This window comes from Sorex araneus, chromosome 6, assembly GCF_027595985.1.
Source record: "Sorex araneus isolate mSorAra2 chromosome 6, mSorAra2.pri, whole genome shotgun sequence".
Classification (NCBI taxonomy): Eukaryota; Metazoa; Chordata; class Mammalia; order Eulipotyphla; family Soricidae; genus Sorex; species Sorex araneus.
Genome location: NC_073307.1, coordinates 37,880,547 through 37,905,676, shown reverse-complemented (window position 1 = coordinate 37,905,676; position 25,130 = coordinate 37,880,547).

Below are 25,130 nucleotides of genomic sequence, written 5' to 3'. Positions count from 1 at the left end.
AGTGAAACTTATCACTTACAAGGGCGGGGACTGGGGGGGTGGGAGGGGGCGGGAGGTATAATGGGGTGGTTGGTGATGGAATATGGGCACGGGTGAAAGGAAGGGTGTTTGAGTACTGTATAACTGACATAATCATGAGAACTTTGTAACCCTCCACATGGTGATTCAATAAAATTTAAATTAAAAAAAAAAAAAAAAAAAAAAAAAAAGAAAGTCAGGAAGAACAGGAAACCATGAGCTAGTTGGCCCTTTGTAGGTCATTATTGCCTTGACTTAATAAAGTAATAGATGCCTTAAGATTGCTTTGAAGTGGTTGCCAACTTCTTCACAGTACTGTGAAACCTGATACTTCTGCTTTTAAACGTTGTGAGAAAGCAAAAAAAAAAAAAAAAATTTCCTCTTAATCTTTTCTAGAACAGAGCTCATATTTTATCTCACAGAAGATATCTCCCCTCAGCTCCAAATTAGATTACATTCCCTATAAAATACAGTAATCTCAAATTTACTGCTTGTTGCATAATCTACTACAATAGAAATTAAATCGTTAAGAATTGACTAGTTTCTTACTATAATATAATTTATGTCTTATTCTCTATTATATCTACAAAAGCGAAGCAGTTTCTTTATATAGAAAATACTCAATATTTACTGAATAAATAACCAATGAATGGATAAAAGAATGGATAGCCAAATTAATATATTATTTAAGCAGAACTAAATTACATTCAGCAAAATTAGCATAATTTTCTTTCAAATAAATATAGAAGGAAATTTCCACTTAAATTTGAACATTAATTATAAATATTTTCCTTTATAAACTAAAATTAAATCATAGTGAAATGACAATAAAGATACATTAAAAATAAAATAACATTGAAAATTGTTATTTTGAAAACAAAAAGTCATTGATAAAGTAAATTTTATTTTAGTGAACAGAATTCACAGATTGAATTAGAGAAAATTATAGTCCAATTGGTTAAGAGGAAATTATAGCCCAATTAATTATAGCCCAGGAAAATTCTGATATAGAAATGGTAGTTAATATAGCAATGGTAGCCCAGTGAAGTCATGAAAGGACTCAGCTTCAAGTCACCAGGAATAGAAAATAGGAAAATAGGAATTAATTGTCAAAAGGCACATGTATTAATTGCAGAGAAAATGATAAAATATCTGTTCCCAGTCAGAATCTTGAAAAAGTACTTTATAAAGCAGAAGATTTCCTAGAGGATATGAACTGAGATATTCAACTGAGATATGAATATTAGTACTGGAGATAGAGGCAAACAAAAGCTATTGTCGCTAAATTGTTACAATGGAACATTGAGAGTACAGATGGAGATGAGATAGAAAGAGAACCATTTTCACTTAGAGCTAATAGAGGTTCATGTATTTTCTACCAGAATACAGAATACTTACACTAGTATAAGTCATGGTTCAGAGACATCCTAGATGTTCCTCAACATTGCAAAAAAAAAAAAAAAAGAAAACGAATGGCTTTCTGGGAGACAAAAATTTAAGCATAAATTCTAATGAAAAGGAAATGAAGGATCAAAAAATAATAAGATTAATTAAAAGGAATATTAACAAGAAATTATAGAAAGGCATCTTTTGAGTGAGCTTAAAGAGCTATCTATCTCAGATTAAATAACAGGATTATGATATGTTCACCAGGTAATTTAAATGCCTGTTAAAGTTATTTTTTAACACTTATCATTATCTAAATTGCTAGTTTTCTGTATCAAAAGTCAAGCGATAGACTCAAATATCAATGACTTAACAAATATTGTTGAAGAACTAAGTTTAGGATAAAGTGAGACAGTTTGAACTAAAATAAAGATGACCAATCCTTATTACCACTATAGAAGTAAGACTAAGGATGAAAAAGTGGATTTTTTAAACTTTATTTTATTTTTTAAAACTGTTCACAAAACTGTATTGCATTTAATATTCCAACACCAATCCCAACACCATTACACCACCCATCACCATTATTTTGAATTTTACCACCATATAAACCTAAACCTGCCCCCGAAGCAGGTACTAAATAAGCTATTTTGGATTGCTTGTTATGAATAATCCGCTAAAAATGATTGAAAAGTTTCCTTAGGGGAAAGTGTGTGAAGATTGCTATATCTCACTGTGTATCAATTAAGCCCTTGTATAAGAGAATAATAACATGTTGTTGCAGGCTGATCCTTGTGTGCTAATATATATAGAGAGAGATAAAAATAGATTGCTTTCTACTTTACACCCCATCGAATGTGGTGTACTACTCTTGGTACATCAGTGGCATAGAGTATGAGATGCCACTCCAGGAGTTCTAAAATTTTAAATAAGGTGATACAGCTAAAGTTCAATTTTAACTGGATGGTGACTGTGGGGTACGGAGACATCTCTGCAGTTTGTTGATGTCTTCTGAGGTTTACTTGTTAGTCTCTGGATCATGGCCGAGCTGTTGATAAATTTATATGACACTAGAGTCAGTTCATGGATGTGACTGCCAGGTTCCTGGAAGAATAGGGGGTTGGGGGAAGCTCACCCATTCCCAACTCCATGGATCCTGGAGATTTAAGTCACAGACTCCGCATGCCCAAGTTTTTTAGCAGATTCATTCCCATGGATAAGGATTGTCCTGAACCTATGGAGATCGGCCATGAGCCTGAAAGTGATTGGGTTCTGAAGTTCTCAGGGGCTGGGGCACTGTTGGGGTGGGTGGAGGGACACACCCACCCTCTCTTCTAGGGTGCCCCGGATAAGACAGCCTGGCACAGGATGTGGAGGCATATAATTTGTCAAAAGTTGTAATTTTTTACTTTTCATATATGGTGGGTATAGTTTGTGCATATTTTTAACTATATAAATTCATTTTATACTATTATATAGATCTAAGAATGGGAACCTTATAATTATAAAATATTTTCAGTTTCATAACTATACAAATCAAGATTAACTCTCTGGATTTATTCAATTAAATTTGGTGCAGTAGGCCAGATAATTATCACATAAGAATTATATTTACAAAATGCAAACACTATTAGTATTAAGTTCATAAAAACAGATATTTAAAAGCTGTAGAGTAGCTTACTTTTAAACTACACAATACAATATAATTCATTTTGATTCAACAAAAGTCTGATTCTTTCTTAGATTTGATTGGAATGTAATCAGACTTTAAAATGTTTGCCTTTCAGACTTAAAAGCAAATATTGTTGAAAAAGCAACTATCTATTTTTCATATAATAGCATAATGAAGGTCTAAGTAACATACCATTATTTCTATATGTACATTAATTGGAAGTAGTTTTCTATTGAGTATAAAATAAAGTAGTATTAAGATTAAATGAATCCCACTTCTCTACTCTCACCCCTAAGAAAGTTCACTACTTTGTTTTTAAAACTGAAGAAAATCAATTCCATTTATAATTTAGAGTGAAAAAGTATACATAACCTGTATCAGTTATCTGTGAATCCATAAGTATTAATGTCTTACAATGACATAGGTTTGTCTCTCACTGACATTGGCCGGTATAAATTTTCATATCTTTCAATTCAAAGAAACTAAGTAAGGTGGATATCACCAGTACAAATAATTCTCAAAGTAGAAGGGCATGAATAATGAGAGAATTAGCAAAAACAAATACAATGTTTGTTAAACCTTGTATGCTTGACTGTGATGTATTTAATTTCCAATCATATTCTATTAGTCAAAGTCCAACGTTCATGGGGCAGACTCTCACACAGTAGGCAAAGCAAGTTATGGAGAAATAAATGCTAATAAAAATTATCTACCAAAAATAAAAAGTAAATGTTGGAAACGTTAATATAGTCATCTATAATCCTGTTCTGTTCCTTTTCCTTCACACTCTGTCACACTCACCTTGTGAGATATTCTAAGGTTGTGTGCCAGTGACGAAGTATTCCACAGAGGAACTGGAAAGCTGGAGGATTTGAATTTCTGCCAAAAGCATGGGTGAGTAAATTGAATAATGAAACAGTTTTTATCTTCTTTTCTCCACTAAAGCTGTGCCTTTTAGTTAAATTTATGCCACTTGAAATTATATTTTAAATTATATGTGGCAATCATAGACTTTTGAGCATTTTTTTAATAAAGTTTTAAAAAGGACAAAAAAATTAGGGATATTTCAGATGCATCAATTAATTGCAGGATTAAATTGAGAAACAAATTTGACATTAGATGAGTTCTCAATATTGATTTTTCAGTTGAATAGAAAGAGCTATTTAATTCCAATCAGATCTATGCAAAATAGACAACTCAGGAAAAAAAATGATGTGAAACATCGGGATTTTTCAGACAGATTTTTCTCCATTTGTATGCAGAGTATATGTAAGTCAGACTGTAGACACTGAAACTTTGTCAATATCATTGTGACACACTTATTAGTCACAGTTTGCCTGTACTTTTTATCCAAATAGCTATGGTCTTCAAGCAATAAAAAGCCTGCTGTTAAAACTTGGCACAACTAACCAAGTAATACAAAAGGCAAATGTTTTCACCTTGGTAGAAGAATTGGCATAAAAATATGTTACAATGACGATTTGAATATTTTTGTCATAAAATCAAAGTATCATATATAGTTGTTGTTTTGCTATAAAAACTGCTAAGGAATAATGGCTAGCTTTAGAGTAAGTAAAAATGGTAAGTAAAAATTAAAGATATTATGGTAGTGGGAAGCGTACACTGGTGAAGAGGTGTTGGATCATTGTATGACTGAATCATGAACTGAATCATGAACTGAATATGGCTGAATCATCAACAACTTTGTAACTGTGTATCTCAATGATTTATTTTTAAAAGAAAAGTTTAAAAAATAAGATTAAATTGTACCTTATATACTCACCTCTGTTTGTCATTTTGTTAGAGTATGAACATTCCTTGGGCATGAGCTGGTGTTGTAGACACCTGAAACGCTGACACAGAGAGGCAAATTTCTCAGAACTAAAGGCATCCTGGGTTATTGGATAAGAGAGTGAAAGAATGACCCCATTCCAAGCCATGATTCATATAGATTAATTTGTCCTGTGGGGCAGTATTTGGGAAAGTGCTACAAGCCACTGGGGCTTTAATTCTGAGGAGGATAAGAGTTCCCACCTATAAGTAGTATAGCAGAGGGAAAATTATGAGAATTCCCCAAATGGGAATAAACCAATGGACAGACAAAAATAGCCCTACAATGCTATTTGACAGGGCTACCCACTACTGGGATAACCTTCTCCGAGTATCATTCTGCATATACGATGTCTCTTTCCTTTCTTTTTCTTAATAAAATTTTTATCATTGTTCTGTCATGTGACTGAATTTTCCTCTTGAAGGAGGCATGAAAAGACAAACAAGTTCATCACTTATTTTGAATAACATGTCTATAATCAAAAGAAAAGATGAGCAGGTGAGGGAAGTATTCTTTTATCCTTGAATTTCAAAGAAACATACCAAATTAATTAATAAAAAGTTTCCAATTAATATTCTACATGGTCATATTACTGACCTAATTATTCTTTTCTTTGTAATCATTGGCCTGGAACGATAGCACAGTGGTAGGGTGTTTGCCTTATACACAGCTGATCCGGGTTTCTCCGCCCCTCTCAGAGAGCCCGGCAAGCTACCAAGAATATCCCGCCCGCACAGCAGAGCCTGGCAAGCTACCTGTGATGCATTCAATATGCCAAAAACAGTAACAACAAGTCTCACAAAGGAGACATTACTAGTGCCCGCTCAAGCAAATTGATGAACAATCGGATGACAGTGCTACAGTGCAGTTCTCAAAACTTCTATACAAAAGATTCCTAATTATGAAGAATAATAATAAATAAAAGTAATGAAAATGAGCATGTTACTATTTGTTGTCATAAGCAACTCTATTTAAGTCTATCATCATCATAAACACTGAAAAACTAAATATTAAAAAGAAAATGAAACAAAAAATGTAACACATATTTAATGTATTAATAAGTAAAATAGATATCTTGAGAAAATTAACAATAATATGTCCTGTATAATAAAAACCAACAAGTAAATGGGAACAGATTATTTTAGAGCATTATAAAAAGAAAACAAAATTATACATTAAGTAATAATTAATGTACCTTCTCAAGTATTAAGTCAGCAGAAAGGATGTTAATTTTGGCTATAACAAAAGGATAGCTTGCTAGTTTTTGTTTCAACATGAATAGAACAAAATTTAGAGCACTATATGATGAATGTATTATACCCAGAAATCTGCTTTCAAGAGAAAACACAAAATGTATAGATTGTCCAAGTTTTAAGTTAACTTCGGAAAACAGCCAACTCCCCATAAATTCATAACAAGAGAAATGATGAAATCTTCTCATCTTAATTGCAGAAAAAATTATTTTATTCCCCCTAATGCTACCAATAATTTAATAGGGAAGTGGGGCAACAATTAGAAATAATGAAAAAAAGTAACTCCTATTAGCTGAATTCTCATTCATCACTGCCAGGAAAGTGGTGTTGATTAAAATTTTTCAGAGTGCCATCAGATCCTATCAGGCCAAAGAAGCACTGATTATCAATTCACAGCAATTTCCTGTGAGCATTTCATTGAAAAAGTTCATGACCCACTCCTGAAGAAATATTTTACATATTAATCTAGCTTCAACTCAACTCTCCCTTTTTTTGTTTTGTCTAAGGGTCATGATTTTTAGGACATCTTTCTGAAAAAAATTATCAACCTTTTAATATAACAATAAAGAACTTGACAGTCTAGAAATATTCTATTTAAAGTGTATTGAAATTGGAAACATCAACTGTCTCAAATATGTAATTAACCTTAGGTTTGATAGACAGACCACAAAATAATACACGGGCGAAGCTCTATTCAAGTCAAAAATATGAAAAAATAATTAAATGTACCTAACAATGAGGCATCTGGTATTATTTAACTCAGAACAATGGCTTTGACCTGATAGAAGGCCTATAATAACTTAAGTTAGCCATTATTAAACCATTAAAAACAAGTATATATAGATCAGGCCTGAAGAACAAATTGCCCATAAATTGTATAGTCCATGAAGTTCTGTGATCTGGCCCTGGTACAAGATAGGACAGACACCCCTCTATCCTGTCTTGTTACGGTAGCCTATATGGTATAGTTACAAATGCCCAAGGGATCCTTGAGAGGAAAAAAAAAGATTCCCTATCCTTAGATAGTGAGATATGAACAAGTAACATTAGTTTGCATATGAACAATCAGTGGCAAATTATTTTTAATATTTAAAGTAGAAATAAAACATCATTAATAAAACATCTTTTTAAAAATGGGAAATACCACACTTCTTTAAAACTGAACTTGAACATTAAAGTTTCCAGTTTTATATATTACAGCATATATATATAAACATTACATATTCTGTACTTTGATTCCACTTCTATAAAATGAATGAAGCAATAAATAGCAAAAACAGTTGCTTTAAGGGGCAAGTGCTCCAACACAGGTAAAGTATTTTACTTTGGCATCAATTTAATATTCAAAACAATATATTACTCCAATAGGAAAACTATCATTTACTATGTGCCTCATAGATATATTTTTTGTATAGTCTATTACTTTTTAAAATTTATACTAATTCCCTACCAGTCATAACATCTTATTTCATCCCTGTTTATAGGAATCAAGTTTGCTCAGATTCAATAGCTTTACAGAATCTGTAAATAGTAAATCATCTGTAAATCAGAATTAAAATTAATGTTTGACCCTAAATCCGTCTATTTTCAACAACACCAAATGTTCTTCAATCTTAGTTTGCTTTAGTGTAAGCATCTTGTGGACATCGTGTTAAAATAGAATCAGTTCCCATCACCAGAGAATCTAATACACACATATATATGTATGTATGTATGTATGTATGCATGTATGCACACACATATATATTTCACAACAATGTATGATGATTTCAAATGGGTCTTGGCAAGGATATCTACAGGTTGAGTAATTTATATCTGGTACTTCACCTATGTGAAGGCACTTAGTTATTCTGATATCAAATATTTCAAGAAAACAAACAAAACAGGGTTTTACTTATATGTGGCATTGTGATTGCATCATGTAGTACACCAAAAAAAGTTAAACATATCATTAAAAGGATTTAACAAATCTGCAAAGTAGCAGATGTTATCATTCTGAAATACACCTATGGATGGAGAGCAATGCTGTAATAGATAGGGGAGAGAAGGAAAGAAATAGAATGAAGGGGAGGGGACAGAGGAGAAGCAATGGGGAGCAGGGGTCAAGGAAATCCAGGTACATAAGTGGTGTTAAGAAATGATAGGCCTAAATGTCCAAACGTAGACTCAACAACACTGAAATCATGGGACCCAAACTTTTCCAACTGGACTTAAAAAGGTACCTATCAAGAGATCAGGCTGGTGGGAGGAGGGAACCTGGCAACATTGGTGGAGGGAAGTTGACACTGAAGGTGGGTTTGCTGCTGGAATATTATGCATTTAAAATTCAACTATGAAGCACTTTGTAAATTATGGATCTTTAATAAAATAAAAAAAAATTAAGAAGAAAATACACAAATAATTTTTTTCAGGAAATATAAAATAGGAGAGCATTTATTCACCTTTATTCACCTGACTTCTCTGTTCAGAAGGATTTATCAGGTTGTATATTTAGTCTCTAAACAGTTCTATTGGTTTTATCTTTTGTTACTCTAGAAGTCCCTAATCTGGAGTCAGTAGAAATATGTCCCCCAAAGCAACTGATCTATAAGCCTTAAATTCTAAAAGAAAATACTTGCATATTGTTGAAATGTTCATCCTCCATCAAAACTGATTAAGAATCATTGAATTTCCTTCATGGATACCTGTACAAAAATCATTCATTTAAAAAAATATTTTATGCTTTATTTTTCATTTTCTTTTAAATTCAGAACTGTGATTTCAACTTCAATCCCGCCTGCGTCAACTTCTTTCCACCAGTGTTCCCATTCTCCCTCCCTACACCAAGCCCTCCCCCTTCCTCACCTGTCAACTTCACAGGCACATTACAAAGGTTGCAGCTTAGAGCTCACATTTTCAGTTTTGTTGAGTCTGTGTTTTAGATACATGGCTATACCATTCACTCATATCACCAATGTAACTGAAGCCCTGATGTCTGTTCACCTATTACTTCCTGTTATCTTCTCCCCTGCCCCGCCTTGATTTCTTTTCTTCTCTGTACTTCTCCTCTCTAAACACTAAAGGTCAAGAATGTTTTAAGCATTCACTCTTTTACTACATTTTCTCATACCGCACTCTATTTAGAACAAATTCACGGGACTTTTAGCAGCATTGAAGGAATTAGAGGATATTTGGGACTAAAGATATGCAACGGGGTAGCAACAAAGGGCCAAAGTCAACTCCACAAGAGAACTGATTTGCGTAAATGATAGGTTGGGAGAGAGGTTGAGAGTGTCATTAGGATCCTTGGAAGATGAAGATGGCAACACTGATGATGAGTATGGTGTTAGAATTATGTTCATGAGAAATCATTGTCCCGTCCCGCGGGACCAAGTTATTCCAGGGTCTGAAGAGGCGCTACCTGAAATAGCAAGGGCGAGAAAGAAGAGGGAGACCAAGCAAGAAACTGTTGTCAAGGTCTCGTTTATTGAAGGAAAGTATACAGAATATATAGGCTGAGGGGCAAGGCTTTTGCAAGGGGGCCAGCCAGGGTGGATCACGCGGGGCATTCGCCGGGCATTTGCGTAAGGGGGAACAGTAGACTGGAACATGATATGCCTGTCATCTTTGTGGGTCTCGCCCTTGGTATGGGATGTCTGTTTCATAATACAATATCTTGGTGGGCACAACCTGTCTGGGGAAATGGCTAAGTTCTCCTTTTCCCAGGGTCCCGGTCCCCCACAAATCATCATTAAAATAATTGAAAGTTCTTGGGGCTAGAGTGATAGCATAGCGGGTAGGGCGTTTGCCTTGCACGTGGCCGACCTGGGTTCGATTCCCAGCATCTCATATGGCCCCCTGAGCACCACCAGGGGTAATTCCTGAGTGCAGAGCCAGGAGTGATCCCTGAGCATTGCTGGGTGCGACCCAAAAAGAAAAAAAATTGAACGTTCCAGGATCTTAATCAATAAAAGACTGGAGCGATAGGTAGGGCGTGTGCCTTGCACATGGCTGACCTGAGTTAAATTCCTCCATCCCTAACGGAGAGCCCACAAGCTACCAAGGGTATCCCACCCACGCAGCAGAGCCTGGCAAGCTCCCAGTGGCTATTCGATATGCCAAAAACAGTAACAATAAGTCTCACAATGGAGAGGTTACTTGTTCACTCGAGCAAATCAATGAACAATGGGACTACAGTGCTACAGTGCTTTTTAGTTATGTAAATAATAACTTTGCAGCCTAAAAATGTGATATTTCTTTAGTATATAAATTAATCTATTAATTTAAAGACAGTAATCTTGCACTTCTTAAACTAACAATCTTTCTCTCTTTCAGACTACAGATTTCCACTTACTCCTCACCACAATAATTTAATATGCTTTTTTGGGTGCTAGGAATTTGCCTCTCCTCCATACACAGTAGATATATATATATTTTTGAGGCTTATTTTCTAACCACCACATTTAAATAGCTAATTTTCTGCAACAGAATTTATGCAGTTTTCCCTAATTGTAAATCATCTCAATGAAAATGTAATTTATTGCTTGCCAGTTCTTATAATAAATAAGGACTGCACTTTAAAAGATAAAATTTTGCATATTTTCTAGCAATATCATGATGTTCCACTTGCCAAGTGCTTAATCTAGTGTTTATAAAAATCTTTAAATTATTCCATTTATATTTTACATTTTTTACTTGCTCTGTATAAATGTAAGATGTCTTGCATAATAAAGAATATCATCACAAGATAAAAATTGCATAGGAACAATAATTCATAAACTTATTAATCATTCTATGGTCTGTAGTGAGTTTTTTTTAATCTTGAAAGAACTTTTCAGGATATTATCACAGCGAGTTTTTAATTGTTCCTAAATTGCACATTTCTGCTATAAAGTTAAATCACTTGTATCACTTTTCATCCTGTTGTTCATCAATTTGTTCGAGTGAGTGCCAGTAACATCTCCATTCATCCCTGTTGCATGCTAGTGTAATCCAATGGCATCTACTCGCTCCAGGAACACGAAGAGCCTCAAACCATTCATTCAGGGTCTTGATGAAGAAGTCTGACCATCTTGTATGTAGGTGGGCGGCCATATGGTCTTTTGACGTCCCGTGGAATCCAGTTGGTAACAGCTCTAGTCCAGTGGTCATCTCTAGATTGCATTAGGTGTCCAGCTCAACTGTTGCCACGCTCCAGGCAACTTTCTGGACACATCATAAACACTTCCTACCCATTTTCCATCATTACTGCACCATATTTGATGCTGCTTAAATATGGTATGAACCATTAGAACATCTATAATGATGATTAGAGGTCTTCCTAAAAGCCTCCATCCCTCTTAGAGAGCCCGGCAAGCTACCGTGAGTGTCCCACCCGCATGGCAGAGCCTGGCAAGCTACCCATGGCATATTTGATATGCCAAAAACAGTAACAACAGTAACATGAAGTTAAATACATGAAAAAAATAAATGGATGAGTATCTAAGGATAATACATATTTTCAGAACTTACACAAGTAAAAGAAAATGAAAGATGCAGAGAACAAAGAAAATAGAGATCAGTACAACAGACCCCATAGTGTAGTATTTTCAAGAAAGTGATTCTGGTGCATTGTTTCTTGGAAGAATTGAAAGAAAATCCAGGCAGGGGAGGAGTTGGGGCTCTGGAGCAAACTAGGAAAGAGATCTTTGCCCCCAGGTCAGGAATAAACCCCACCTGCAAAGGCACAGCATCTCAAGCTTCACTCCGCAGCCAACCACACATTTCTTCACCTCTCCATAGCACACCGAAAACATACAAAGACACTCTAACTATAGGTTCCTAAATACACAACAACACACAAGAATCAACTACAAACTACAAAGGTCACAATAGTAAAGCAAAGCAGAAACCCACAAGGTTTAGTAAGTGAAGGCACTAGCCCAGATGACCCAACTAGTAATAAGGATAGCAACACAGTAGTCGTTGAAGATATCAACACCACTTTGTCACCTCTTGATAGATAACTTGACTAAAGCCCAGCAAGGAGGTGGGCGGTACCAGCCCCGCTCATGGCCGAGATGTGATCCTGGGGGGCCGCACATGTGAGCGGCAGCTGCATGAGCATGATTCCAGAGGCCAGCTAAACTACTTTTGATACAAGCAGCTCCTTGCAGAATGTCTCCAGACTGAGAAACTGCCCAGGAGGGGAAAGGATTTTCTCTCTCTCGCCTTTTCCTTGCCGGGAGGGGGGTGGGGGGGAAGGGCGTGGAGACTGCCATATTGTGAGGACCACTAATGAGAGATACAAGCTTGCAATGATCTAATTTCTGGAAGAAATTTCCCTGGACTTAGTTGCTAAAATACAGAAATCCAAAATCGCTCAGTCGCATTAGCAGCCATGCGACCTCATATATCTTCACCGCAGGTCTGACTCTGATGGGGAACTCGTAACAATAATAGTGAGTTTTTTTGTTGAAATGTTGAATGTAACCAAAGTAAAGAGAAAGTAAAGTGAAATTTGTCAGTTACCCAGGCCGGAGGGTGGGGGGTGAGGGTGGGAGGGATGGGAGGTATAATTGTTTTTTTTTAATTATTTTTTTTATTGAATATCCATGAGGAAAGTTACAAAAATGTCTCAGTTATACAATGCTCGAACACCCGTCCCTTCACCAGTGCCCATATTTCACCACCAAAAACCCCAATATACCTCCCACCCCCCAACCTCCCACCCCTGCCTGTGTAACTGATAAATTTCACTTCATTTTCTCTTTACCTTAATTACATTTCATATTTCAACACAAAACTCACTATTGTTGTTGGAGTTTATTCCCCCCAAAAAAGCCCTACTGACAAGAAAGCATTTGATAATTAGTTTTCCATTGCTGAGAATGAAGAGATATGAAGTCGCATGGCCACTACCGCAGTAACAGTTTAGGATTTCTGTATTTTAGTAATTAAATCCAGGGAGATTTATGTTAGAAATTGCATCATTTCCCTTCCTGGGGCAGTATGGGGCAATGGCTTAGTTCACAGTCTAGAGACATGGCTGCAAGCAGTTGCTGTGACCAAAAGTAGTCTAGCTGGCCTCCGGATCATGGTTGATCAGCAGCAAAGCGGCCGCATAAAAGTGTGGCCACCTGGGTTGAATCTCGGTGGAGCGCGCACTGGTATCAGCCCCAGCCCGAAACTGCCCGAGCGTCCCACAGTTTCAAGTTCATAACTCTTTTTTTTCTCCTTCCTGAGCCACCAAGTTCATACCTGCTTAATAGTCCTCATAATATGGCAGACGCCACACTGCTTCTCCCTGAAAAGGGAGAAAAAAACGAGAAAGAGGATATTTCCCCTACTTTTCCGGCGTGGGACTCTGGCTTAGTTCACAGTCTAGAAACATGGCTGCAAGGTGGTGGAATATGGGCACTGGTGAAGGGATGGTTGTTTCAGCATTGTGTATAACTGAGACTTAAGCTTGAAAGCATTGTAATTTTCCACATGGTGATTCAATAAAAAAATTTTTTTAAAAAAAAAGCCCAGCAAGGAAATTTGAGGGAAATTTGAGGGAAGAGGAGTTAGCAGGGCTTTTCATCCCTCAAAAGTTAAATTCACATTCTTTTCCAGTGCACATGGGACATTCTCCAAGATAGACCAAATGCCGGACCACAAAACATACCTCCATAAAATCAAGAAGATAGAAATTATACCAATTTGATCTTTACAGACCACAAGGAAATTAAAATAAAAATTAGTCACACACAGAAATGGAGAATCAAATAAACACCTGGAAATTACACAGCACTCTATCAAACAACTAGTTGCTTAGAGAGGATCAAAGAGGAAATCAAAAGATTCTTCGAAACGAATGAGAATGAGGACACAAGTGAGACACAGCAAAAGCAGTGTTAAGAGGAAAACTTAAGTTTATAGTTCTGCAAGCATTCATTGGGAAGGAATAAAGGGCCTACACAAATAGCTTCAAAGCTTAAGATCTTGGAAAATGACCAGCAACAGGAGCCTAGACCAGACAGGAAACAATAGAACATATAGAAGAAATTAAAGAGCTGGAATCCCCAAAAAATAAACCTAAAGATCAATGAAACCGAGAGCTGATTATTTAAGAAAATAAACAAGATTGATAAATCAGTAGCAAGACTCACAAAGAAACAGAGAGAGGAACCCTAATAAACCGAATCAGAAGTGAAATGGTGGGACCTCACAACAGAACCACAGAAATTCAAAGGATCATTAGAGATTACTTTGAGAATGACTATACCATGAAACAAGTGAACCTTGAAGAAATAAGTAAATGTCTGGATTACTAAAACCTCCCAAGGTTGAACCAAGAAGATTCAAAATTCCTGAAAAGACCTATCCCTACTGATGAAATATGAAATGGTAATCAAAAGTGCTCCCCAGAACAAAAGTCCAGACCCTGATAGATTCACTAGTTACATCTTTAAAACTTTTAAAGAGGAAATACTGCCAATTCTTTTCAAATTTTTCCAGGAAATTGAAGAAACAGAAATATTCCCAACAGTTTCTACAAGGCAAATATTGCCCTGTTACCAAAAGGAGACTGAGATACCACACACCAAAAAAGAGAAATACAAGCCAATATCCCTGAATAACACAAATGCAAAGATTTTCAACAAAATACTAGCAAATAGAATCCAACAACTCATCAAAAATATCATACACCATGACCACTATTGATCTGCTGTTGGATTTTATAAATAAAGTCTCACTGGAACATCCATGATCATTCACTTATATATTGTCATTGGATTTTTCAATCTAAAATGACAGAGCTGGATATATGTGTGTGTGTGTGTGTGTTCACAGAAGACCCTGCATATATTTCACAGAGTATCCTGAGTTGATTGTTATTTGGTTCGGTTTAGTTATTGCTTTTAGCTGAGAAGTTATCTAGTCCACTGTGGTAGATGAAATTATATTCTATAATTTTACCTTAGTAACATTTTTTAAAAGTCATGATTGAAGACTTAAAACAAAATCAACTTCCTGTTGAAATAGTAAATGTTTAGTTCTCTCTTCTATGGTATAAATCCTACAGAAAAAGTGAAGCCCCAGTATGTGAATTTTAGAAAGCTTGAGGTAGACTAAACTGTAAATTACACTTTGAAATGCATTTCTCGGAACTGACAAGACAAATAAAAACGGAAAGAGTGTATTTATCTTAGTTACATATAAAACATTATGTAAATGGTTTTAGGAGAAACATCAAAGTAATGAAAATGTTAAAAAGTTTCAACTAATTAACATTTTTTATAAACTATTCTAGTGTTGGGGGAATGGCTCAGAGGCAAAAAGTACCTGCCTTGCAAACATGAGCCCACAGGTTCCTTGGTGCTGCCCACATGTACCAAATACAGTGCCTAATTTTCTAGTGTCTGGAACCCCTGGTTCCACAACAGAGTGCGGCTTCTCCTGCCTAAAGCAAGCTATGTGCAAGCACCTAAACTTAACTGTGTGACCCTGGGTGAGCATAAATACGTAGATGTGTAAGTTCCCAGGCCAAGAGTGTGAATCCCACGGAACAGGCATGTGAGCACCACAGCACTCCCCACACAATGAGCATAACAACCAGGATCAGCACCATAAATAAATGAGCGTGACCTCCAGTGAGTTCATGTGCAAGCACTGCATCTAAGGTGTGTGACCTTCAGCAAGCACTGAGGGCAAGAGCAGAGGAACTAAGCATCTGCAACATCCTATCATTGCAACAGAAGCTGTAAAGGAAAGAAAGGGAGAAGAATCATGAAAAGTAAAGAGGACAGGGGAAAATGCTCAAAATATGTAGTGGGTGCAAGCTTGTTCCACTGATCAGAGCATGGTATGACACATCCCCAGACCTATCCCCTACTCCAACACCAATTTGTATGTCTCTGTAGCCCCTGAGTATCAATAGGCTATAAACATACCAAACTATCAAGATTATACCTTCTCCTACCAAGTATTACTGGGAACAGTTCCTAGAGCCAGAGCCCCTGAGCACTGCTGAGGAGGTCTCTAAAAATAATTTTTGAAAGGTCCAGAGATATATTATAATTGGATAAGACTCTTACTTGGAACCTAGCTGCCCCAGGTTCTACCCTCTCCTCACATATGATTCTCTGAGCCCACCAATAGTGACTCCTGAATGCAAAGCCAAGTGTAAGCACTAAGCATTGCAGACAGTGGCTGAAAAATGAAAGAACAAAACTATAAAATTTAAGAAAAATAGTACATTATAGTTTACAGGAAAAATGAAAATGTATTTAGCAAGATATTAGCAAAATATAGAAATTTTAACTTGTGAAAGAATAGTCTCTTGGTCCCGCCCCTGGCTATTTTCACAGGGGCCCCTCAGAGGGGTATGGGTTCAGTTTCCCTCCCCGTCCTGAGCAGAGCCCCGGCAGCCTAAGACCTCCGGAACCCAGAGACAGCCATGCTCAAGGCCATTCTCCACACGTTTGGACGAGTCCCATGCATGAAGGAACCGGCAGAGGAACCCAGGTGTGCAAGACCCAGGGCTGAGATCTCCAAGCCTGCTGGGATTGGGACTGGGCCTCTCCCACCCAGATCCCCCATTTTCCAGTAGCTAGGCAGTCACACCCAGAAACTGCCCCCAGAGCAATGTAATCCCATCAACGGCCAACATCCAGAGACTATAAAACCAAGCTCCTGGAAGCACGGAGCCACATTTGTGGCTGTGTCACATCTTATAGCCTAGTTCTCCCTCTCACAGAACCTGGCAAGCTACTGAGAGTTTCCTGCCTGCACGGGAGAGCTTGGCAAGCTCCCCATGGCGTATTCATATGCCAAAAACAGAAACAGTGGTGGGTCTCATTGCCCTGGCCCTAAAGAGCCTTTAATGCGGCACTGTCGGGAAGGATGAGTAAAGAGAGGCTGCTAAAATCTCAGGTATAGGATGAATGGAGACGTTACTGGGCCCGCTCAAGCAAATCGATGATCAACAGGATGACAGTGATACAGTAATACAGTGAAAGAATAGATATACTAAAATGGAACTATTAACTGTGGTCAAAGCTAGTCCTAAATTCAATAAATAAGGGGAAAACAATGTAAAATTACATATCTAATGTGATCTCTGAGACAGTTCATTTAATTCAAACATATATGTACAGTTAATAAGTTAATAATTAATAGTTAAGAAGTAAATAATCCTCAATAAGATTCTTATGCCTTAGAAGCTTGATAATTGGACCTATGTATGTACAAAACCAGACTGACAACAGCAACAAAAAAAGAGTGACCAGAAAGATAGTACAGAACAACCCCAGTTTTATGCTCAGAGTAAACACAGCTCCCAAACATCACAGGCTTAGTCTTCTCTAGGTTTGGTTGCCTTGTCAGGGTCACCTCAGTGTTGCCAGCATGCAGGGCCTTGCAGTACCACCTCTCTGAATGTCATCAGGAGTGAGCACTGAGCACTGAGCACAGAGCACAGAGCTCCGAGCACTGAGTACAGAGCCAAGAGTAAGCATTGAAACAGGCAGGTGTGACCCAAACACACACACACACATATTCTCCAAAACTAGTGGATTGCATTGACTTTTAATTGATGACATCATTTAGTCCAAGAATATATTTAATAAAATATATTTATTTGCAACCTTGCAAACAAAGAAAAGTTTTGTCTCATTTGGGGAAATGTCTTATTACTGTTTTAATTTCATTTCATCTAGAGTAAGTGGTTAAGAATCTTTCTTAACGTTATAGATATTTGTGTTTCTACTTAATGGGTATTTCTTTTTGTTTCATTTTCATTTTTGGTTTGGGGGCCCCCAAACCACCTGGCAATGCTCAGGGGTTACTCCTGGCTCTGCACTCAGAAATTACTCTTGGCATTACTTAGGGGACCAAACAGAATGCTGGGGAACTAACCAGGGTTGGTCACATACAAGGCAAGCACCCTACCTACTGTACTATCGTTCAAGCCCTTTAATTAAGATTCTAACTATAGTTTATTACCCACTTCCCTGCTGATTTTTTATTACTGTTTTAAAATATTAAATAACTATAAATAAATTTTAAAATGTAGTTCCAATTTTGCATAATCTGTCCCTGTTCCCCATTGGTTTTTATTTGAGAAATAATTGTAACATGTTTAGAAAAAAATCTCCTGAAGAAAATACCATCTGAACTTCATGTGTCATCTTAAATGTCTAATCCTCACAAAAACATTTTCGCATGGTTTTCTCTAAAAAACGAAGGCACTCATTTCTTGGTCCCTATAATTGATAGAAATTTTTTATTTCAATGTTTTTCCCACAATTTTTGGCTGTCAATTTATTTTCTTTTTTTATAAATCACTGTGAAACAAACAGTTAAAAAGTTGTCTGTGGTTGCCTCTATGGCAGGGGCTCGGGCACTCTCTTGCTCTCTCACTCTCTCCCTCCTACTCTCTCCCCCCCCCCCCTCTCTGTCTCTCTCCTCTTTTTTTTCCAGTTAGGCACTGCATTTTGCAATACTGCTATTGAAAAGGTATCACGCATATCACTTTACCTCCTTTGAGTGCTCAGTTCTGGACAAGTATTTCTGAGACCCTATCTGCAAATGTCTGCAAAAAACATGACACAGAGCCAAATGGGCTATTTCTCTTTATAATGATAAGAACAAGTACAGATATAATCTCAATGCACTGAGAGGAATTTCCTAATAAACACTGAAACAAACGATGGCCCAAACGATAAGCAGAAAAGTCTATATATTCAGAGATTGTTAACCAAGGAACCAGTCATTATTACATATGTTTGGCAGAGATACAAAGTAGGCAGAAAAGAGGAAAAATTCTACTGTTTAAAAAGGTGAGAGGGATTCAGCTATGTTGTAATTGCAGGCTATGGGCATAGAAAATCTGTAGGTGGGTGCTAGATATGGGACATCCTACTTGCAAAGTTAGAGTCACATCTGGCTTTCACAAGTAGATACCAAGTTGGAAATAAGAGCAAAAATTAAGGAAGCTTTTAATCAAAACTTGTCAAAATTGTACTGATTGATACAGAAATTGATGTCTTTTCCTAGACTTGCTGCTGAAAACCCTGGACAAGATTTCAATCTTTGTATATTGTATGCCACTTTGCATCTGTGTAGTATTTTAAAGATACTTTGAAGGTATAAAGAATCTAATTAAGAAGTTAAGTTTCAATTGCTTTGCCCTCTCACTTCCCTTTACTTATCTCCTATAAAGTGGCCCTAACCAATATTTAAGAAACTTCATACAAAAGAAGGCATTTGCAAATGAAAGCTTGCATGATTTCCCAAAAGACAGAGTGACAAATTGGAAGGATCATTGCTACTGCAGAGAGAATAATAAATCAATGGACTGGACAATTCAGAAGTTTGTGATAAAAAATTAAATTATTTTCCAAAAACAAAATCAATCTGACAATTTATAATGGCTGTACTGGCATCTTCCATGACAATCTTTTAAATGGGAAAAAAATTGTTTTCCCCACTGGTAACAATCTCTAGAGTAGGCCTGCAGAACTGAGTATGTCAAGAGAGTAGCACTGTAGCACTGTCATCCCGTTGTTCATCGATTTGCTTGAGCAGGCACCAGTAATGTCTCCATTGTGAGACTTGTTGTTACTGTTTTTGGCATATCGAATACGCCATGGGTAGCTTGCCAGGCTCTGCCGTGCAGGTGGGATACTCTCGGTAACTTGCCAGGCTCTCCGAGAGAGAGGGAGGAATTGAACCGGGTTGACTGCATGCAAGAGAGTAGAGGAGGGAAATGAGAGAACATATACCTGGACAATGGTGGAGTGACTTTGGTGCTCTGGTGGTAGGTGTGATATGGGAACTTTACATACCTCAAATACCATTATCGACAATATTATAAATTAAAAGGCCTCCTCCTGAAAAAATGGTGGAAAAAAGTAAACATTTGCTATTAAAATAGTAGATATTTGTATTAGCTTTTCATTAACAAAGAGCAACTAGTGAGTAGCCCCAATCAGTATAGTATTTCTAAAATTTCCCCTTTACATTTTTAACAAAAAAAACTACTTAGAATGCAACTTTAGTACTTTTTGTTTTATATTCATTTATTTCTCAACAAATAATAATGATGTTTTTAAACACAGTAAAAAGAATCAGGATAAAAGTCTATTGAGGTAGGGCTGGAGCAACAGCACAGCGGGTAGGGCGTTTTGCCTTGCACACAGCCAACCTAGATTCAATTTCCAGCATTCTATATGGTCATCCAAGCACCGCCAGGAGTAATTGCTGAGTGCAGAGCCAGGAGTAACTCCTGAGCATCCCTGGGTGTGACCCAAAAAGCAAAAAAAAAAAGTCTATTGGAGTAACCTAAAAACTATCTCAGTTCCGATGGTGGGATATGTAGGGACTTGAGGAAAAATAAATTATTTGTACCAAATACTCTGTTACTTTCCTTAATGTCACATAAAATAACAGATATTTCACATTTTTGTTACTGAAGACATGTTGCTAAAGGTTGATTTGTGACAAAAAGGATATTCAAAATATTCAGAATGTGCCTTTTTACATGGATCTTCCTCTCCATATAATTCTTTACTGCTCACAGCTCTAAAGTATAAAACAAAACTTAATATAAATTTAATGGTTTATATTCATTACAGTTTCCCATTTTTATGTGTGCATTGTGACAAATTTAGTGCTCTTGTTTCAACTAGATTCCAAAAATTGTGGAACCTGGTACATCTCAAGAACCTTGAGGCAAATTATAGTTTCTGATGCAAAATCATACATTTCTCAAATTGTCATAGATTCACTAAAATGATTGGTTCTTCTATTCAGCCAGTTTAGAGACATTAGCTTTTGTTAGTAAACTCTTTGTATGGGTTGATAAATAATTCTAACTATACACTATACCAAGTTATTTCCTCAAATGGCACTTACCAAGTATCATCTCATATTTTCTAAACAAAGTATCTTGTGGGACCGGAGCGATAGCACAGTGGGTAAGGTTTTTGCCTTGCACACGGCCAACCTGAGTTCAATTCCTCCATCTCTCTAGGAGAGCCTGGCAAGCTACCGAGAGTATCCTGTTTGCAAGGCAGAGCCTGACAAGCTACCCATGTGTATTTGATATGCCAAAGACAGTAACAAGAAGTCTCACAATGGAGACATTACTGGTGCCCGCTCGAGCAAATCAATGGACAATGGGATGACAGTGCTACAGTGCAGTACCTTTTGGGGGTTTGTTGTTGGTATTGTTTTTATTGAATCACCATGTGATGCACAGTTGAAAGGCTTTAATGATCTGGATATACAATGTTCCAACACCCATTCTGCCACCAGTGTACTTTTTGCCACTGTCAGCATCCCCAGTATACCCTCTACTCCCTCTATCTCCCACCCAGCCTGCCTCTATGGCAGGTGATTTTCTTCTTCCTCCCCACCTCCCTCTCTCTCTCTCTCCTCGCTCTTTTCTCACGCACTCCCCTCTCTCTTTTCTCTCTCTCCCCTTTTGGGCATATGTCTATCTTGTTTTCCATAAACGCTGGACCAGTAGATATTCCTACAAACAATAAAAGAGAGTCCCTTTCTCCCTACATCTGTGCCAGCACTGGTTGTTCTTGTTCATTTTGATATGTGCCAGTCTCTGTGATGTAAGATGATATCTCATTGTTTTAATTCGCATCTCCCTGATGATTAGCAATATAGAGCATTTTTCATGTTCTTTTGGCCATTTGTATTTATTTTTTGATGAAATTTCTGCTCATTTTTCCCCATTATTTGAAGGGGTTGAAGAACTTTTCTCAAATTACTTAGATATCAAAAGCAATGGGAACTCATATTTTTTCACATGATTCTCACAAACCTGTATAAATCTCAAATTATCTCATTCTTTATAGTTTTCCAGAACACAAATTATAAAAATCAACTTCTTCAAGGATTAACAACTATGATATTTTATAGAACAGGTTGCTTTTTTTCTCCTAAAACAAGAATGTGTATCTGTCCATAGATTTAAGAAGGGGTCAGTGGCAAATTAGGTGGAACTTAGAGAATCTTTCAAGATGATAACAGAGGTAATTATGCAAACATCAACCTCTGGGGAAAATAGGAGGTAATCAACTCATGGAAAAATATTATTTTTAACCTTTGAAGGATATTCACTATGCAGTTTTCTTATACATCTGACATTTTATGTAAACACCACTCATTTAAAATAATCTGCATTACTATGTTGGATATTAAATTTCTCCAATATTGTCCTGAAATTAATATAATTTATGTTTATCTTATGCTTTATTTTTAAGTTACTTATGCTTGGTCTTTAGTTGACACCCAGCTGTGCTCAAGGGTTTATTCCTGGCTCTGAGGCAGTGCTCATAGAACCATCTGCTCTTCCTGTGATCAAGCCAGGATTGTTGGTATGCATAGCAAGCACCTTAACTCCAGAACTACCTCTCTGACCCCAGATTTATCTTATGCTTTAACTTTATTTTCTGCTTTCAAGTAACTTCAAAGGCTATTTTTATGTATATTTATCCATTCATTTGCTCAAAATTAAGGCAACATTGATTTGCAAAACTATAGATGTTTTGGGGGTACAATTTCATGTCTCTTCAAAATGCACCCCATAACTATGCAAAAAGTATTCCTCCACCACAGCCCACTGAACTCCATTTTGTTTTAACCCTCCCCCCCATCCTCTGGTAACCTCAGTTAGCATGCTGAGTCCAATAATTTGTTTTTATTGGGCTTTTTCTGTTACCTTGGTTTGTTTCTTTATATATATATATATATATATATATATATATATGTATATGTGTGTATATATGTTTAATTTAACCATAAATAAAATTCTTTATTCCCAACAACAGAATTCCTTCTGTGTGGACAGGGATTTATTAAGAGGATTTGGTAGCTTAACAAACTTCTATCTCAGGTGAAGGACTATATTTAAATGTTATACAGCCAGGAAATTTTCATTCAAAACACAACTTCTGTACAGTTCTAGTGGAAACTCTACTGCGAATTCTGCTTACCATCTATACATTATGCATACATAATTTGACAACTCTAAGAATTCTGTGCCAAATATCTGCCATTTGTTCTTCCATATTAATTCTCTACTTTTTTCAACTCAGCCCTATATAGTTAATCTCCAAATTTTCATTAACATGCTAATGGCTTATAGCTTCTCATATATATATAGTCTACATGTGGGGATACTGAAGAAGACTAAGGGGAAGATAGAGAGTGACCTAGCTTATGGCATTCATTCATCTAGGCTCCTCCACACTTTTAGTTTGCTTTAATATGATTTGATTCATCAAGGCAATTTGCCCTGCACTATCACTACCCTTCTGGATTTTAGTAAACTTGCCCTTTCTCATTTTAGTGGGGCATGATGAGGAGCATCAGACTGGTGCTGCTATACCAGGATTTTTGTTCTATTTATTGGATCTGTGACATACCAGGCAGACATACACAGAATTTGCTTGTAATAGACAGTGCCCTTCATTTCTGTTAATATTCAGACAATAAAAGCAAGATTTTCATTATTATTATGAAAGACATATTATATTTATTCTAGAAAAATAAAAATTCTTAAAGGTGTTCTCTCCCAGCAGTCAGCACAACACATAAGGTAACATACTTCTACTTCTACATCTCCAAGAAATGTGAAGATATAAGTTGCATGGATCTTGAGAAATTTAATCTTGAGAAAATAAAACCTCAATAATTCAAGGAAGTACAATAGACGAGAAAAGAGTGGGCACTTCATGAAGCAGCTTGTCATCTATAACAAACACTAATATATACACATAAATATTTATGAAAAGTTGATTTGCTGTGAAATGAGTAGTAGTGTTTTCTCTAATATTTATCCTATACCTTTTATTTCCTGCCTTATTTATTTCAGATATTTAGACTAGTGATCAAAAAAAGCAATTCAATAATAACCAAGGAGATTTATGCATTTATTATCAATAATAAGTCAAGGCTAAAAATATCAGATGAATATTTTCTTTGTTATTTTTCATGCATGATATGTTTTCTAAACATACTAAATATAACTGAAGTTTATTCTAGCAAGTACATCGTCACAAAATGTCTATGTGAGACAATTCCTTTTCTCATGAGAATCCCAAAGTACTGAAAATATTTGACTATGAACTGTTGCCATAAAAAATATTTTCAGTATGCAATATATTGTTAATATCGCCACAATTTTCATTTCTCCAGTTTAGATGAATCATCTGTTTCCCCAGGCCTTGAATATAGATTGTTCTGGCCAATGGGATATTAGCAAACTATGACATAAGCAGAGATCTGAAAATCATTTAAGTATTGTGACTCTTCCACTTTTCACTCCTTGGATTTATGGCCACCACCATTAAATGAATAGAACCTTGGATATAAATACACATAACAAGAAAATAACAAATGCTGGTTGAACAATAGGATAGAAATGTCAATCGGTGCAGCTAATATGGAAAACCTCCTGAGGGTCCTCAAATCCCTGCATCAACTAAATAAACAATGGAATATAACTAATCCATACAAAGAAGAAAGTTTCTCCTTCCTGAAATAAAATAAAATATACTGGATTAGACCATGAGAGCATTATGCTAAGCAAAGTCAGAAAAGGCAAATATCACATGACCTCACTTATTTGTGGAATTTGAAACAACCAACAAAATATAAGCTCAGATTAGTGGTTGCCAGAAGCCAGACATAAAGGGTGACATGGCAGTCAAAAAATACAATTTTATAGTTATAAAATAAATAAATCATAGAATGTACAGCAAGGTAACTATACTTAAATACACTACATTACGTTTTGAAACTTTCTGGCAGTTCAGGTTAAAAGTTCTCAACAGAATAAAAAATGTAATCGTATGGTTATCACAATAAATATACCAATATCAGATAATGATGTTATATATTTGAAACTATTATGATCTTATCTATCAAGTATAACTCAATAAAAATTCATGCAATAATAGACATTTAAAAAGAAAATTAATCTAGAAATCAGAAACAGGAA